Source organism: Rattus rattus, chromosome 1 (assembly GCF_011064425.1).
Source record: "Rattus rattus isolate New Zealand chromosome 1, Rrattus_CSIRO_v1, whole genome shotgun sequence".
Classification (NCBI taxonomy): domain Eukaryota; kingdom Metazoa; phylum Chordata; class Mammalia; order Rodentia; family Muridae; genus Rattus; species Rattus rattus.
The window spans coordinates 198,532,046-198,550,059 of NC_046154.1; the positions used below are offsets into that span (position 1 = coordinate 198,532,046).

General features: G+C 44.7%; 1 pseudogene; it reads right to left on the minus strand.

Annotated features, from left to right (window-relative positions):
- Positions 1-7,296: 7,296 nt before the first annotated feature.
- LOC116890562 lies at positions 7,297-7,416 on the minus strand (annotated as a pseudogene).
- Positions 7,417-18,014: the final 10,598 nt, after the last annotated feature.

Below are 18,014 nucleotides of genomic sequence, written 5' to 3' on the forward strand. Positions count from 1 at the left end.
CATGGTGCCCTGTGTATGTAATTCTAGGCTGTGTATCTGTCTGTCTGGAGACAGACAGATCCCTGAAACTCATTGGCCATCAATCCTGGCTGAATCAATGAATGTCAGGTTCAGGGGAAGACCCTGTCTCAAAAATAAATGAGTTGAACTTGGGTCTTCACAGAATACCACATTCATAACACCTCTCTGTCTCTGTCTCTCTCTCTCTCCCTCTCCCTTTCCCTGTTTCTCTCCTTCTCCCTCTCTTCTTCCTTCCCTCCCCATAACTTTCTCTAGCCCACAACAACAACAGAAATAATAAAGGAAGAATTTGTCTTGTGTGGTATTGTTTGTGTACTGGAATTGATGTCCAGTACATTTCATGCAGATCATATTCATGTCTACTTTCCTAGCTTTTGAACTGACCCCTGTAACCTTGCTGTACCTGGGACTTCAATTCTCTCAACAATATCCTGAGTCACTGAGTCCTGATACACAAATGCAGGCAGGTGTTGGCACCGTGAGAGAGCGGGCCTTGTTACGTCTCCAGTCACATCAAACCATCGTCCATCTCAACTTTAGATGAAGAAGATTCAAACTCATTCTAATATCAGAAGGCTGAGTATACACACCAATGAATAGAAACACACATTTTTTTCATACTCTCATAGAGAATTTCCGTATTAGTGGTAGCTTATAAATCCTGCTCCTCACAGGATGACCCCTTCCATTAGAAACTCTTACAAATTTCTTGTTTTACTGTTAAATGATGGCAAGTGAAGTAGATGTTGTCGTCCATGTCTGGAATAGAAAGAAAAAGGAGAAGTTCTGAGCACAGGGCCAGTGAGAAGGCTCTGTAGATAAAGGCTCTTGCTGCCAATCCTAGTGACCTGACTTTGAACCCCAGGACCCACATGGGAGGGGGAGAGAGCTGACTCCACAAGCTGACATCTGACCTCCACATGCAAAGTGTGATCTCTACACCCCACACCCCCAACACACCAAAGGCAAACAAATACTTACGGATTAACATTAGGTACTTATAATTCTACAACTTCATAGGTTTTTATTATTACTATTTATTTATTATGGTCTATGGTACTTGGAAGGAAGTGTAACTATGCCAAGGGCACTGTGAATCAGAGGAACTTCCCTTCGTCCTGTCAAATCAAGAAAAGAATGAGTTGTCAGTGGGGAATGTTAAGGCCAAGAATAAATACATATTTCACTTGTCCATTATTTGTGGAGCATCTGTTTGTTTCCTAGAATCTACAGCAAGGACATAGTTACGTTTTTAAAGACAAGAAATATTCACAAGTATGCTGGTGCACCTCATGACCATAGCAGTTAGGCAGAGGCAGAGGCAGGGGCAGGTAGATCTCTGTGTCTTTAAGGCCAGCCTGGTTACACGGTGAAACCCTATTTTAAAAGGAAGAGGAGGAGGAAGAGAAGGAGTTGGAGAACGGAGAAGGGGCAGCCGCAGCAAATAACAGGTGAATTAAATAAAGAACAGGCGATATGAAGAACGTCTTCTAAAGAATCCTTCTCATGGGCCCCGCACTGAAGATTATTTGTGGATTTGAAAATGTTCTTACGGCACAGATTGTCACATGAAGCTACTGCTAACTAAGGGTCCGTAGGTACCCGGATGACATCTTTCCCACCGAAGGCAGGTTGCCTGGTTAAGCTGTTAAATTCAGCAACAATAATTGTACATAATTGATCGCCACAAAGACATACTACAGCGGGGAACCAAGGAATACGATAAAATACTTTTAGATAATTTAATAAAAGCGAGTACCTCAAGACCAATAAATGTCAAAGATCAAACAGCCTGGAACCGAGACAATATATCTAGCTATGATTTTTATTTAGATAAGCAAGATTAGAGGAATTCAAAATAGCTAGGGGACTCCTCTGAAGTCGGGTGGCCACCCTTCCAACTATAGCGTTTTAATTACTCTCCCTTCCTTAGCCCATTCATCCGTTTTAGATTCCACAGATGCCCAGAGCACTTAGACCTTAAGTCACTCACTAGAGGTGGCAACCCCTGGAAAGCCTGCTTCCAATAAGAAACTGGATATGCTTCAAGATTTATGGGTGGGAGGAGGAGGTTGTGAGGTTTCAGAAATGGCCGGAAAATCCTTGTAGCTGAAACCCATATTTCTCGATTGTAGTTCTACATTTGTGTCTGAAACCTCAATAGTAAGGGCAGAGCCAGTTCTTTGCCCAAAGATAAATTCCAGGTTTCTGAATGGTCCAGCTTGTATATTCACATACAAATCTCTTCAGGACACCGAGTTGGACGATCACTTAACTCTTTAATAGTTACAGGGAAAGGGATTATAGTCTAACCAGGAGCAACGGGCCAGGAGCTCCCAGATATCAAAGACTCCAGCGACTGCCTAGTTTGGATCTCTTCTCTCTCCTTTCCCCAGAACTTAAAGCAGGTCTCAGCGAAGAACTCACCCGGAAGTTCGGTGGGAAGACATTGCAGCCTCCACATGGCCAAGAGGCAAAGGCAGAAGAATCACAGACCCTGTTTTAAAATGGCTCCCTTCTTACACAAGAACAATCATCTGTCTAGGCTGCCACAGTTGGCTAGGCTTCTATAATTTGTAGCAAAATGCATTGCAAACTGAGCAGGCTCAGCCTGTTTATCAGGATATCCTCAGGCCATGTTTGATAAGAAATAACTCCCTCAGGTTTTGGGGTTGCAGTAGGGAGACTTAAATTTAGGCATAGACAAATGAGTGACTTAAAAAAACAAAAACAAAAACAAAACAAAACAAAACAAACAAACAAACAAAAAAACCCAAAAACAGTGGGTTGATCTACCTGTTTGTCTCTGTCGGCCTTACTTTTCTTATTACTTGTGTTCTGAAATCCATCTCCCCCCAACCCCAATCAGCTAATTCAATGGCCTCTGAAATCTTGATTTCCTAAAACCCATCTCCTCAATCTGACCTCCTACCCTTGCTGCTGACTCGTGGCGCCCTACCCAACCCTCCACCCCTTGCCACAATTTTCTACTACAGTTTACTCCCTTATTCGGTCAACCTGTGCTTATTTGTGACCCCGCCGGTCTGCACGTTTCCTTTTTACTCTGCTTGGATTCCGTTGAGCATTATTCTGAACTCTCACAATTCCTCTTATGTGTCTCCTCGTTAAAACAAAGAAAGGAGAGAAAGGGGAGGGGAGGAAGAAGAGGAGAAGAAAGAATCGAGGGCCCATCTTAGTGAGTTTACAACTCAGTTTTATCTCTCTTCACCTATCCATCCCACCCACACGACCCATCAGGATCCTCGGATCCCAAAGGTGCGTTTTGCTGCCTGTTTCAAACTCATCCCTTCTGTAACTTGCTTTCTCGCTCTTTAGGTTGTCATTTTCTTCTCTTGTTGCTGCCAGTTTCCCAGGTGGTTTCTGGCACCCAGCTTCGAGCATTCATCCAGCTCCTTGGTGTCCCAGCCCACGTGACCACTGCCCCATCCCCTGCTCCTTGCACACGCCCTTCTTTTGTAAAAAGAACTCTCTCCATGCTTTCCTGGAGGGCGAGGAGCCTCTCCCTCTGTGTTCACACACCGCCTCCTCCCAGTTCCTTGGGGACAGCACTTTGCCGGCAGTTTTAACTTCTGTGAATCACTGGTGCCTTTTCCCTACTGAAGCATCCCCAGCTGGCTCTGTTAACAGCACGCTCTGACAATCCACAATCTTCTCTCCTCCTGCTAGTCAGCCCTCACCTCATTTCTCCACTTCCTCCTAGAGCACTTTCTCCAAAGACTTCTCTGCACGCCTTCGGCTCCTTACCACACCTCCTCCTCCTCGCTTTCTCCCCTGGGACTGCCATTCTGGCTCTCGTCTCCATCACTAATACAGCTCTGTTCAGGGTCACCAGGGGTTTCTGTGAGTCTCTGACTCTCGGGAACCCTGAACAGTAGTGTACTTAGCCACTCCTTCCCTCAGGGGTCACCCTCCACTGTAGGCATCCAGCCTACTACACTCTGCGCTTGGCCTCTCCCTCTCCCCTATTCCCCCACGTCCCTCTCCTCCCTCCCCCACTTCTCACTCCCCCCTCCCCTCGCTCTCCCTCTCCTTTCCTCTCCCCTTTCATCACCTCACTTCTCAGTGCCCATAGTTGGAGCTTTAATTGTCACTTGGTCTCCCTCTAATTAGGAACACTTCTCTATTTAAATCCCTCCCTTAAAGAGATGCGCAGAGTCACGTGGCGTTGAATAGTATCAGATGTTTAAGATTCTCAAATCTTTATTTACAGCCTTGATCTCTTCCCTGAGTTCTAGATATTTATTTTGTTGTTGTTGTTGTTGTTATCATTATTAATCATTATTATTGTTCGAGACTGTTTCCCTATGTAGCCCTCCCTGGTTGTACTGGAACCTTCTCTACAGACCACCAGCCTGGTCTTAAAATTAGAGATTTGCCTGCCTCTGCCTCCTGAGAGCTAGGATTAAAAACACACACCACCATGCCTGGCTGAGTTCAAGATATTAATATGCAACGTCTTGGGTTATATTTTCAATGCTTTTGTGTGTCTAATAAGGATATTAAACTTCTATTATGGCTAAGATGGGCCTCTCTTTGTCCCTCCTCTCTCCTTGCCCCTCCACCGTGTACACTGTACCCTTTGCTCCCTGATCCTTCTGTTTGCATAACGGGTACAGGCCAAATATTCCAGGGTAACTTTAGGTTTGTCTCTTTTCCCTGAAACTCATACCACGGAGTCCTCTGCTGCTTGTCCCAGAGTGACAGCAAACCTACCTTTTTCTCTCTGCCCTTCACTGGCACCTTTTCGGTCTAGTCTCAAGCCCCACCTCCCTAGGTTCCTGCTCTAAATTCCAAGGACTCTTGCACCTCATCCATGATGGACCCCACAGAGCTCCTCAAAGATTCTCTTATAACCTGGGTCTTTTAGAATAAAGCTTGGTGGCAGTAGAGATCGCTCAGCAGAGCACAGACTGTTCTTACAGAGGTTTGTGTAATTATTCCCCAAATTAACCTGTAAGCCCCACCCGCTCAAAGACTGGGTAACTTCCTGGAATGTTGGGAGTTGTAGTTCTTGGAAAACAATGCCTCATGGGAAAGTACGGTGGCCCATAGGTTTGTCTTTATAACACCTCCCCCTCCACTCTGCCCCGGAAGACGTGCCTAGGGCCACTCATCTGGGAAATTCCAGAAAGTGGTCCTGACCCAAGTCCATGTTTTGGTCAGTATTTAGTATTTAATAAATCTTGCTTGAAATTTAACCCAAAATGGTGGAATTGGTTTTTCTCTGGGGGGGGGGGTGTCTCAGGATTAACAATTTGGTTTCTAGAACCCAGCTCTACAACTTCAGAGTATCCAGTGACTCCTGTCTTCATAGATGCCTGCATTCCAGTGTACATTTTTTCACGTGCAGACATACATACAGAATTTAAAATAAAATAAAATCTCGGAAAAAAAAAAAAAAAAGCACAAACTTTACAAATTTTCTTAGGCTCCCCGAGTCTAGCCTGGTGTTGATCTTTCCGTCACCCTGCAGCAACTTCCCTGCCATTCTCCCGGTTCCTCACCATAGTCTAAGAACCAAGACTCTTTCTTAACCCCAGACCTTGACATTTATTATTCTCTCTGCATAAAACATCCTTTCCCCGTCTTTCATGACTGAGCCATTCTTACCCCCCTGGCTTCCTGTTCTAATTTCTTTTCTAAACAGTCTTCCCTGGCAATACTGTCTAACCTGGTCTCACCCACTGATTGTCCTTTTTTGTTTTCAATTTTTTATTGGCTCTTTGTGAATTTCACATCATGCACCACAATCCCCCTTGTCTCTCCCTCCCCTCCTACCCTCCCTCCACCCTTACAACCTCTCAACTGAGAAAAAAATATTGTGGAAGCTGTAGTGTGTCACAGTGTGTCCTACAGTACACCCTTTTGTCCACACATCTTTGCATGCAAATGTTCATTGCAGTGATTCATGGGTCTGGTACAAAGCCTCTGGCTTCTGCTACTCTATCAACACTGGAACCTCACTGGGACTCTTGGATATCCTGTTGTTGCCCTGTGTCGTGGAGATCCTATAGTTTTGGATCTGTAGAACTGGCCATTTTATGTACTCTAGCAGTTTGTAGATGGGGTAGATGTTGAGTTGGGCCAACTCAAAGCCATGGATCTACTCCACCTGAGAGGTGTCTAAGTTGGTCAGCTCACTGGCTCTCCCACACTCAGGGCAGCTCATCAATAACTCCCACAACCAGGGCTGGCTTTATCCTGCTGCTCAAGTGAGGGGTAGGGTCTGCTCTCCCAAGTATTAGCTGCATTTGAGGGACACGACCAGCTCTCCCACTCTCATGACCCCAGGGCCAGCTCTCCCCACCTGCCATAGACGTCAGAGAGGAAGAGGGCATCTTTCCCTTATCTGTACCACTGCTCAGCAGACAAGAGTCAGGGCCAGCTCTCCTGCACACATGCCCTTGGAGACTGACTCACATACAACCTCCCATTCAGGGCCAGCTCTCCTGTGCTGACCAGGCAAGGTACAGAGCCTGCTCTCCCTAGTGCTGTAGCAGGTGAGGGGTGGGGACAGCTCTCCTGCTCTCCTGACCGCAAGGCCAGGTCTTCTGCCCGCCACAGATGGTAAGGGACAGGCAGGGAGGAGGGTATCTCTTCCTCATCTGTGCTACTGCATAGGAGACGAGGGGCAGGGGCAGCTCTTGGATTCTCCCATTCTCGGACCCTCAGTCGGCTCACTCGCAACTCCTGCACTGTGTGAGGCTCCCTCTGGGAAGTACCTCAGACGGCTAGGGATGAGGTCACTTCTCTTGCTTTCATGCCTCCAGGGCCAACTCTCCCATAATGCCCAGGTGAGGTGTAAGGCCAGTTCTGCATAGCTCCCAAAACATGTCCCTGGGTAGCAGCCCAGGCCAGACCTTTGGTAGTAGCAGACCCCTGCTGCTGCTGCTGCAGGGCCACAAACCCAGACGTGGATCCCAGTGGCATTGCCGGCCACTCACATCAGGTTGTTCCTTGCTACCCTCAAGTGTCCGGTCCAGTCTCTTTTCATTGCGCCCACATCCTTCTGTTTCTCTTTCTCTTCCATTTCTCCACCACTTGCTTGCCTCTCTTAGTGGCACCTGGGGTCTCTGAGTGGGGTCATCCCAGGAGCAGTCTCAGGAGTGCTATGCTCTGGGTAGGGGGTCATCTTAGGCATTGTCTGTCCCTCCAGGCCTGTGTGGCACTGAACTGGTGGGCATCTCAGGCGAGCTCCCTGTCCTGGACCCTGGTGCCAGACTGGTGGTTGTCTCAGGCTTGCTTTTTTCAGGGGGTAGAAGGCTCCTAATCATTCAGATGTTCTTAGGTCAGAACACTGAGCCTCTCTCCTCTTTGCCACCTACTGACACACATGTGACACAGCAAGCACACATGCATTACTGCAGGGGCAGACTGACTCTCTTATGAACCGGTTTCATGTTTGCGAAGCCCTTCACACAGTCTGTAACTACTATGTCATTTGCTTATGTGACTGCCATGCAACAGACTGAATCTTAGGGTCCCAAGCATGACAGAGAAGCCCTCTAGCACTAAACTATATCTCTGGGCTTTTCCTTCTCTTCTCTTCTTGTTTTCTTCTTTAACGTTTAATTTCGACAACAATTTACAGCATGCAGGTTGGCCCTGAACTCATCCTGTATCCCAGGCTAACCTCGAACTTGCCATCTTAAAGCCTCCAGAGTAGCTAGGATTATACTCAAGACCTGGATTTACTTAGTCATAATTCATTTCCCAAACCAGATTATAACAGCTGAACCCCTAAGTTCATTTGTTTCCCCAGTAAGAGGCATAACAGGTACTCAGTAAATTTTATTGTAAGATAAATGTAACTAAGAGACAGTTGTTTTCCCATAAAATCCTAGAATGTCATAAAACATAAAGACCTAGTAATCATTTAACTCCATCATTCATCGATGGGTGAAGTAAACAGTAAGCGACCCTTCTGCATCTGAGGTCTCCTAACTCTCAGGGGCTTTGACTCACTCTTCCTTTTGTCCAGCGATGACTTCCTCAAGTTTTTCTGTTGCAGGCTACGGAAACTGAGGTAGGCCAATTCAATCAGTCAACGAATTATTAGAGGGCTTAGGGTTGATCTCATAATGAAGAGAAATCTGCTGCCTCGGGGTTAGAGGACAGGACCCAGGGTAGCAGCAGATGTTTAGGGGATAGGTGTTCTTGGGTCATCATCAGGTCGCTACGGTCAGGATGAGATAGACCAGGTTCTTCTCTTCAATGAATCACTACACTTGACAGTCACAATCACATCCCAAAAGAAGAGAATCTTTCTTTGGGTCTCATTCCTGCTCCTGAATCTTAGGGCCACAAGCACTCCAGAGAAGCACTCTAGCACTAAACTGTATCTCTGGGCTTTTCCTTTTATCCAGATCAAATCAAATACGGGTTCTGCCAATGCTGTAGTCGTCTCTGATGGTTGATTTCCCAGATGGAAATGCAGGTGCCCTACCATAGGAGGAACTAGGAGAACACAAACGGCAGGTGCCCACAGCACGCCAACCCACGACTGGTAGGAACAGTGTTGGGTGCCAAAAAGCCAGCTTCCTGACAAGCCTGGCCCCAGGCTGGCATCTGTTTCTCAAAGTCCTTTACTTGGCTCCCTTTCCAGAAGCTTTATGCTAATTTCCCCATGTGAGTACAAAGGCTGGGGAGGCAGAGGGTAGAGTTTCTGGGAGGTGAGCACTGCCAGCTCCTGTTGTATCTCGCTCACCGTACATTCTGTCCTGCTGTTCACTTGTCCTTTGTGCCTGGGGTCAAGTCCCTACATAGATGAGGGATCCGTCTCTCTCTGCTTCTGAGGAGGTTTGCTCCGTTCCCCTGGTTTCTTCATTTGTTGATGCTTCCACAGCTGAGCGAAAGAAACCCGCAATCAACTAACAACGTAAAATCCAGCCACCTGGCATCCAAGCCTAGTTATTTAGGTTATAAGCACACATGTGTGGACACACACTCACACACTCACAAGATCACACATACAGACACACTCACACAGACATACACAGACACAGACACATATATACACACACACATACACACAAACACACAGACACAGACACACACACACAAACACACACAGACACACACACATGTTCACACGTTCATACATACACATACACACACACAGACACAGACACACACACACAAACACACACACAGACACACACACAGACACACACACAGACACACACAGACACACGCTCACACGTTCATACATACACATAACACAGACACAGACACAGACACAGACACACGCTCACACGTTCAGAGGAGACAGAGAGAGAGAGAGAGAGAGAGAGAGAGAGAGAGAGAGAGAGAGAGAGAGAGAGAGTTGAGGGTTTTCCAAGATGGGAATAAAAGTCTCAAGAGAACTTGGGTAACCCAGGAAGCTACCCTGCAGCCATGTGGAGCTCTCAAGAGTCTGAAACACCGAAATCCTGGGCTTCTCCCGCCTTCCACTGAGGCTCAAGATATCTTCCCTCCTCCAACCCCCTCCTTTCCTCTCTCCCTTATTTCCTTCCTTGTTTTGGAGTGCTGGAGATAAACCCTAGGTCTCATACCTGCTTATAAAAGTGGAGACCTTAAAATAGTGGACCTTAGAGAGGATGGAACAGCCAAAGCTCTGGTACCAAGGAGGGAGCAAATTATACACGGCCAATGCCTACCCCACAGAGAAGTCACCACGCGTGTGTACTTCCTGCCTTTGTTTCTTCTGCCCTACTTAAAGGAGAGCAGATAGAATATGATAACTTCTTCCTCAACTTCTGACCAAACTGTCAGCACATCTATTTTCCCTTACCAATTTAGACCCTATCTTCTTTTGAAATGCAGGGCATCTGGAATGGCAGGTTTGTGTGTCTTAATGCCCAGTGCCACTTCTGACATTGCACGGCATCCCCAGCCTTCTTTCCACTTCAGAATTATTCATTCTAGGCTACAAGGTGAGCCTAAGTCCAAGTTACTTGTAAGCCTCACTGTTCATTGAAAAGCAAGATTTGTGAAACTACTCAAAAGCTGTAAGCGGTGAACACATGTACAGTCAGGTTTCATTCTGGTGTGTGTGTGTGTGTGTGTGTGTGTGTGTGTGTGTGTGTGTGTGTGTAAGACCAAAGTGTTTAATTGGAAATGGATGAACAACACAGAGTGAAAATCTCATTTAGCCAGAACATCTGACCTAAGACATCCCCAGATGTCTGACTAATGTTTAATGCAGTGTTAGTCAGCACCCTATCTGGGAGAAGATCACTGGGAAAGAAAAAGCAAGCTACAGCCATGTAAATTGTCCAGATACCTTCACGCCCTCCCCGCAACTGCCTCTGTCCCTGCCCTTTTCCTACACAGCCTTGGCCAAAACACAGTGACAGGGTGTGAAGAAGCGAGTGAGGATGCTGTATTGACAGATGGGTACCACTTAGGATCCATCCAAGCTTAGGGTTTTCTTACCTCACTCAAAAGTACGAAAGCTGGAGTCTCATCAGATGGAGTAGCCCCACGCAAAGGGCAGCCTGAGCCCTGCATCTGCATGGTAGACTCAAACCTGAGCCCCACATCTGTGTGGTAGACTATGCAATGCTGCCTGTGTTCTATTTGACACGGCCTTGTGTTCAACAGTGCCCCTCTCTGGAAACTAAAGGAGGAAAAGACGGTAGGGGGCTTTGGAGGCCCCAGTGTCTGGAACTAAATAATTTACATGGATAACAACACTATAAGCAGATGTTTTTGCTGTGTCAACTTTTAAGAAAAGGATTTAAGAAGACCCGTACACCTGCCTGAGGTCACAGAACGGAATCAGTCGTGAGGGAACGGTGTGAACCCACCCAGAGCTTGAACTTCTGACCACTAAAGTTCCATCACTTTGGCCAAATGATTACGATTCATGAGGCACAAACAATTATCCCTCAGCACCAGAAGTGAGCTTTGAATTTTCTTTCCCTTCTTGGTTTGCATCTGAGAATGTGTATCTCTGGAGCTTCTCAGCCGCCATTGAATTTCTCTTGTTGTCAAGCAAAATGGATGAGTAGGCCATTGACTGGAGGTAAAAGGCCATGGAGCATTTGGGCAGAAACTAGGAGAAGAGAAAGCTGGTCAGGAATGTAGGCGCTACGACGCAGCAAAGACTAGCAGATTGCATTTGCCACAGAGACTTCTTCCTTGAAGACTCCTGGCTCTTTTTATAAAAACAGGAAGTAGCATCTGTTAGGAAGGGTAGCATAGGTTATGCTAAGATGATAAAGAATTATATCTTCATAGAGTTCTTCTCTTGTGATCTCCAAACTTTTCAAATATCTAACTTTAGGACAGTACCTTTCAGTAGGACATCAAGAAAGTTCACCTCCGAAAGTGAGTAGCTATCAGGAGAGTCTACATTCTCATTAGCAATTTAACACATAGTCTTAATTATTTTTTTAAAGATTCTTTCCCCTTAGCCAGAAAGTAGTGACCTGGGAAGATCCCTTTGTGTTGCGCTTATAAGATAGTATGTGGTGATACAGCTCATACTAGCTAGTCGATGGGCTGACGTAATAGGGAAAATACCACTTTGCAGTGTTTGTTTTTTCTTTAAATACATATAATCAATTGGAGCATCCATGGGGACAGTAACAGCACCCCTTGATCTGAGAGCTCCAAGCATTATGGAGACCTCTCTGGGGACCATAGCCCCCCAAGGCCTGGAGTCACTCTTGTCTCAGGCCAGTTGGAACAGTGTAAAAACTGAATAAAAAAGAAATACGAATGGGGAATGTTGGCAGAAACAGAAACCGGTCATCTTCATTCCCTTATGTGACTTAGAGCGGCAGATGATGTGACAGTCACTGATATAAACACAGAAGGTGAATCTGGAAGACATCGAGATTCTTTTTTCTTTGAAGGTAACCTGCTCGGTTTAGCTTGAATCAAGATTAATGTTTATCAGTGATAAAAACATTAAAGGTAAGTTTTAGGGGGGATGTTGAGGTTTGGTCTGTGGCTATGTGTTGTGATGCTAAATTCTGTACCTGAATGGAAGGTCTAGGCCTAAGTGAATTCTCACGTTGACAAGCTGCTTTTGTTGTACAAGCCTTGTTCCTTGATGTAAAACTATTGGTTAAGTAACATTGGTTCTCAAATCCATCTGGGAAAGTCTTTAATATTCTTGGGGATGATACCTAACACGCAGTCTAATGTTCGTGCAACTGTGCTCACTGGTATTTGGCCTGGATTACACATGTTTTGAGCTCTGTGATTCTTAGAGTGCATATAATATTTAATTGACTTTTCTTTGGCAATATCAGCGTGTTTGTATTATATTCGTGGGACTCCCTCTGGTGTATAACTTAACACATGAAAATTCTTGTTTCTGTCTTTACCACGGTTTCCTTGCAGCCTGATAGATAAGGTGTCTAATTATGGAGTACGACGGAAGGCTTTGGATCAAATCATATGTTTTTATTGAAAATGAGGTCATGTTGGGTTGTGTGTGATATAGCAAAATAATCAGTTAACTATTTTTCCAAGCCAAACATAGAGTAATTAAGTTTCGTAACCTGGTTTCCTCTGCAAGATCCATAACTCAGACGTGGTGGTTTGGGAACAACATGGGTAGAAATTTTGTATGTTATTCTTGGACATTTAAATGAATGTTATTTCTAGCTAAACTGCATTTCAGGTAGAATTTTATTTTATTTTTGGTTTTATTTTATGCAGCATGGCCTAGAAATGCATTTGCCAAATAGTCTTTGAAAATGATGTGGTCAAACAATTATCACTTGAGTAATGAGAATCACATTATAACAGACAAACAGCAAATTGAATTAGTGTTTTAAGTACTAATTTTCAAGATGACTAATAATACCAGAATATTGTAATAGAGTTTTCATATATTTCATGCAAGAATTGATTTCAAATATACTATCTTCCAAAAGTATTGAAATTCTCTAGTTTTATTACTTCCCTGGTTCCAAATGCTACGTTTCTTTTGTACCCGGGAGACCTATGCTTTGCAGCCGACATCAGTAAGCTTGAGATTGTTGGGATTGGGGAGATGGCTCCCCTGATGAAATGTTCACGATATGAGCCCAAGGACCTGAGTTCAATCCTCAGCACCCACATGAGAAGCCAGACCCATGGGCACAGTTGTAATGTCCGTGCAGGGAGGCAGAGGAAGACAGGAGCTTCCGGCTAGCTAAATAGGTGAGCCCTCAGCCCTAGTGAGAGACCCTGTTTCAAAAAACAAGGTGTCTGGCTCCTAAGGACAGTGCAGAGGTTAGCCTCTGCTCACACATGTATGTATACATATGCATGTCTCACACATACACCAGTACAGGTCTGCATGCACGCACACAAGCGGGGGGGGGGAGATAATGTGTTTGCTATATTCAGATTGTTTTGTTTAAATTTTATTAAAATGCAATACACTTGATCAGTCAAAATCTCTCTAACCAAAATAACATCAAATTTAAAAGTTTTAAGGTCTAGGCTTAGAAGGAAGTCCCTGGAGCAAAAGATCCTCCCGCTAATGAATTAATATTTGTATTGTCTCTTCCCAGGACTAAAACAGCAGCTGCTTTCAAAACGCCAACTCTGTCTTGGGTTGACCGTGAAAAACTCTTTTGTAATTTAGCTTCAGTCCACTAGATAATTTTTCCATTCAACATTTATGCCTGAGAGGAATATTGCCCGATGCACCATCGTAGAACTTCCACATTTTTCTTAGGTTTACTACTAACATGACTTCAAAACTGGGATATTGTCAAAATTGTGCTGACTGAGAACTTGAAATGCCTCTCTCGGAGGGGCGTTCGGAACAGCTGTACTGAATAGGCTGACGTCTGTGAAGGCAAACGTGTATTTTGAATTCAACTTTCAAACCACAGTGCTCAAGTAAGCAAAAACTGACCATGTGTTAAAAACACTTGAAGCTCTTCCTCTAGTGACTGTTTATCTACATTTTAAAAACTTTGTTTACATTGTAGTAACAGCTGTGTTTAAAAGGGATGTGGTAGAGCAGACGAATTTATAACGCAAAACTCCATTCTGAAAAAAAAAAAAAAAACAAAACCCTTATGTTTGAAAAAAATCACTTCAAAAGAGGGCAAAAATGATTAAAATAGACACAACCATTTGTTTAAACTATGACTTTCTCAAGAAAAAACAGCCTAATGTAAACTGGCCTGTGCATGCTCCAAGCAGCTGCTCCGTGTAATGCCCCTAGGAAACCCTGTGGGGAGGGTGTGGAGGGCAGCAAGCAAGTGAGAAACTGACCCCAAGGACAGGTCATTGACATAGAAGCAACAGCAGAGCAAAGGAGGAAATGTTAAATAGTTTCGAAGTGTGTCAGTTCAGTCAGGGGCAGAGGAAACAGCCAGTGACCAACCTTGCCCTGAGGGATCTCACAAGGGAAAGTGGCAAGGTCACACTGGACCTCATTTGCTATTAGGCTCCTGTGTAGAAACTTTTCAATAAACATGTGAAGGCATACATGCCCACATTCACACACATGCACATGTGCACACACATGTGCACAGACATACACTCACATACACACACACACTCACACATACACATTCTCTCACACATACTCTTTCTCTCTCATACACATGCACTCACAGTCACAAACACAGTCACACACACTTTCTCTTTCTCATACACACACACACACACACACACACACAATTTCTTTCTCACATGCATGCACTCTCTTATACACTCCCACACACTCACACACAGTCTCTTTTTCTCACATACTCACACTTTCTCTCTCAGAGCACATGAACTCACACTCACACATGCAGTCACACAGTCACTCACATACACACATACACTCTCTCACACACACACTTTCTCATACACACAGTCGCTCACACACACACACACAAACGTGCACACACACTCATGTTGTTTTGTATGTTACATGTTGCAAGTGTCAATCTCTCTTTTTAAATCCCTCTTTGGCCTTCCATTTTCTCAATCTGACATGTTTAACACCTTGGCCATCTCCTTACAAACCCTGCCATAGGTTCCCAGTTGCCCCTTGGTTATCTTGCCTCTTGTCCAGCTCTAGAGCTGTAACCACGTGCTTTGTCCTCTGTTTCCGCCTGACTGTTTGCCGAAGTCCTACCTTCCACTGTTTATCTCAGTGGTTATCAACGTGTGGGTCGATACTCCTTTGGGGGGGGATCAAAAAACCCTTTCACAGGGGTCACCTATCGGAAGATATCCTGAATATCTGATTTTTACATTGTGATTCATAACAGTCCCAAGGTTACAGTTATGAGGTAGCAATGGAATAATTTTATGGTTGGGGGTCAGCACCACATGAGGAGCTGTTGAAGGGTTGAAGCATAGGAAAGTTGAGAACCGCTGATTTATCGTCTTTACTTGGATGTAGCAATACAGTGTGTGTATCTTGAAGAAGCAAAGAAAGCGGGGTTTCCCAGCTTATGTTTCACCCTAGACTTTGATGTTAACAGGGATCAGCTAAAATAGGCACATCTTAAGGAACCCGCATGGAGTAATAGCCATGGATTAGGCAGCAAGGAGGCTTCGTCGGATGCCAGAGTGGAGAGCTGACAAACAAGCTGCCTTCTCTCTCACATATGATAACCCTGGGAGTGAAAATGGAACCACTAACCGAAGCCCGGCCTCAGGATAAGAACCCAATACAGAAGTGAAATTTAACTAGAGGTGTAAGTCCCACCCCACACATGTGACCGAGTAGTCATATTTGCAGTCTTTCTTACCACAGTGGACTTTAGGGGGAAAAATGTGATTTCTTTCTATCTGTGGAAAACGAATGTCTTGGTTAAGGTTACTACCGCTGTGATGAAATACCATGGGGGAAAGGGTTTATTCAGCTTACACTTCCACATCTTTGTCCATCATCAAAGGAAGTCAGGATGGATCTTAAGCAGAGCAGGGCTAGAACCTGGAGGCAGGAGCTGATGCAGAGGCCATGGAGGGATGTTGCTTTCTGGCTTGCTTCCCCTGGCTTGCTCAGCTTGCTCTCTTATAGAACCCAGGACCACTGTGCAGAGATGGCACCACCCATAGTGGGCTGGGCCCTCCCTATTGACCACTAAGTGAGAAAATGCCCTACAGCTGGGTCTCATGGGGGCATTTCCTCAGATGAGGCTTCTTCCTCTCAGATGACTTTAGCATGTGTCAAGTTGACACAAAACCAGCCAGTGTGATAGATATATCCATTTTTAGTCTCTCTCCCCTTCTCCTCGCACTCCTCTCCCTCCATCCTTCCTTGCTTCTTTCCTTCTTGCCTCTTATCTTTAAATGTATTTTGACCCTTATTCTATACCAACTATCCTAGGCATGGAAATCGATTATACCAAGTACACTAAGTTGTCCTTTAGAGGCAGCTGGAGAGAGGGCTAGCGAAGAGGGAAGGAATGATAGGTGGAGGGGACGAGGGTGAAGAAGGAAAGGATAAGTCAGGAATGGCAGATATGAGGAGATAAAACACAGATAAGCATTAGATAATGAATTGCTGAAGGGGATACCCTCTTTGCCACAGTGGTCAGGACTCCCTCTCTGAGTGGATGTCATAGTCCAGCGCGTAGTGTACATCTCTGCTCGATGCTTGGGTGTACACGCTAGTGACCTGTGGAATGGACACCCCAGGGTAGGGAGCCAGGAGAACACAGATATGAAGAAATTTTTAAGCCAGTTACTGTATGACTACTAAGTTCATAGCTCAAGTGTGAGCACATGAGAGGAGTCTGTGTCCACAATGTGACTTCATAGATGTAATGGCAAAAGTATCTTTTTGGCAAAGTGAATAGCACTGGAAGCAGTCATTTGTTCTTGTTACAGAACTGTAACACTACCATGGAAGGCTTTATTCATAGTTTGCGTCTGTGTCTTGGTGATGGGTGCCTGTATCCATACTTATATCATCTGCACCTACACTGACATCTGGATGTGTCATTACCCTGAGTATAGCCATGCCTACAACCACCCATCACTATTAAATGGGATACACAATACATTCTTTTGCTACTAAAACCCTGATTGACATATTCCTGAAAGATGCAAATTGTCCTCCTAGAGGGACTCCTGATAGGTGGAATAGATAGCAACATACAGCACATGTATCTAACCCGTATCACACTATTTGATAATTTAATTACATACCTCAAGGCTAAAGGCTAAACATGCCCAGCTCATACCTTCACAAAAATTGCATCAAACACAGTCACCAAGGTGATGCTAGTCTTTGAGGAAAGGGGGTGGAGGTTGTGTTACTATGACTACTGTATAAAAAGGTATCAGATGAGCTGTTGCAAAAAAAGAAAGTAAAAAAAATTCCATATACCCTACAATCTCTCATTGTTGTTGGAGCTGTGTAAAGATTTCCTCATTTCACAAGGTTTCTCGCTTGGAGAAGGCTATCCTGCCACATCAGCAGATATCGGAGATGGGCTACTGATCATTAGTGCAGAAGCTGGTGAGGGTCTACCAGACTGGACAGGTAGAATAAGGCGTGGGCTGAGAGGAACGTTGGTTGCCATGTTAGCTCCGTCTGATCACAGGTTCGCAGACAGAAGACAGGTCTGTCATTTCCAGAGGAAAAGAGGAAATCAACATTTACAGACTCCTCTGTTTCAAATGCCTTTGTATTAATTAGCGGAAATCCGAATGCTCAAGCCAACTGATTCTGTCTCCTTTATTTACTAATAACAGAAAGAAAGAACTGTGGGACTCCCTCATAGGTGTGTCAGTCCCATGAATGAATGTTTCCCCACAGCTTACAGCCTGAACCCCAACCGATACTCAAGTATTTAAGAGAAGAGACTTAAATAATTTCATATTTTTAAATATTTTCCAATACCACCCTTTCCTAGATACAGTGCAAAAACATTTTTTTGAATAACAGAATTTGGTAGGGAAAAGGGGGGTTGCTTTTTTTTCCCCAAAGTGTAGGAGTCACATAACTTTTAGAAAAAGTTAAACTAGTTTCCTCAGCACAACTTTTAATGCACACAGTG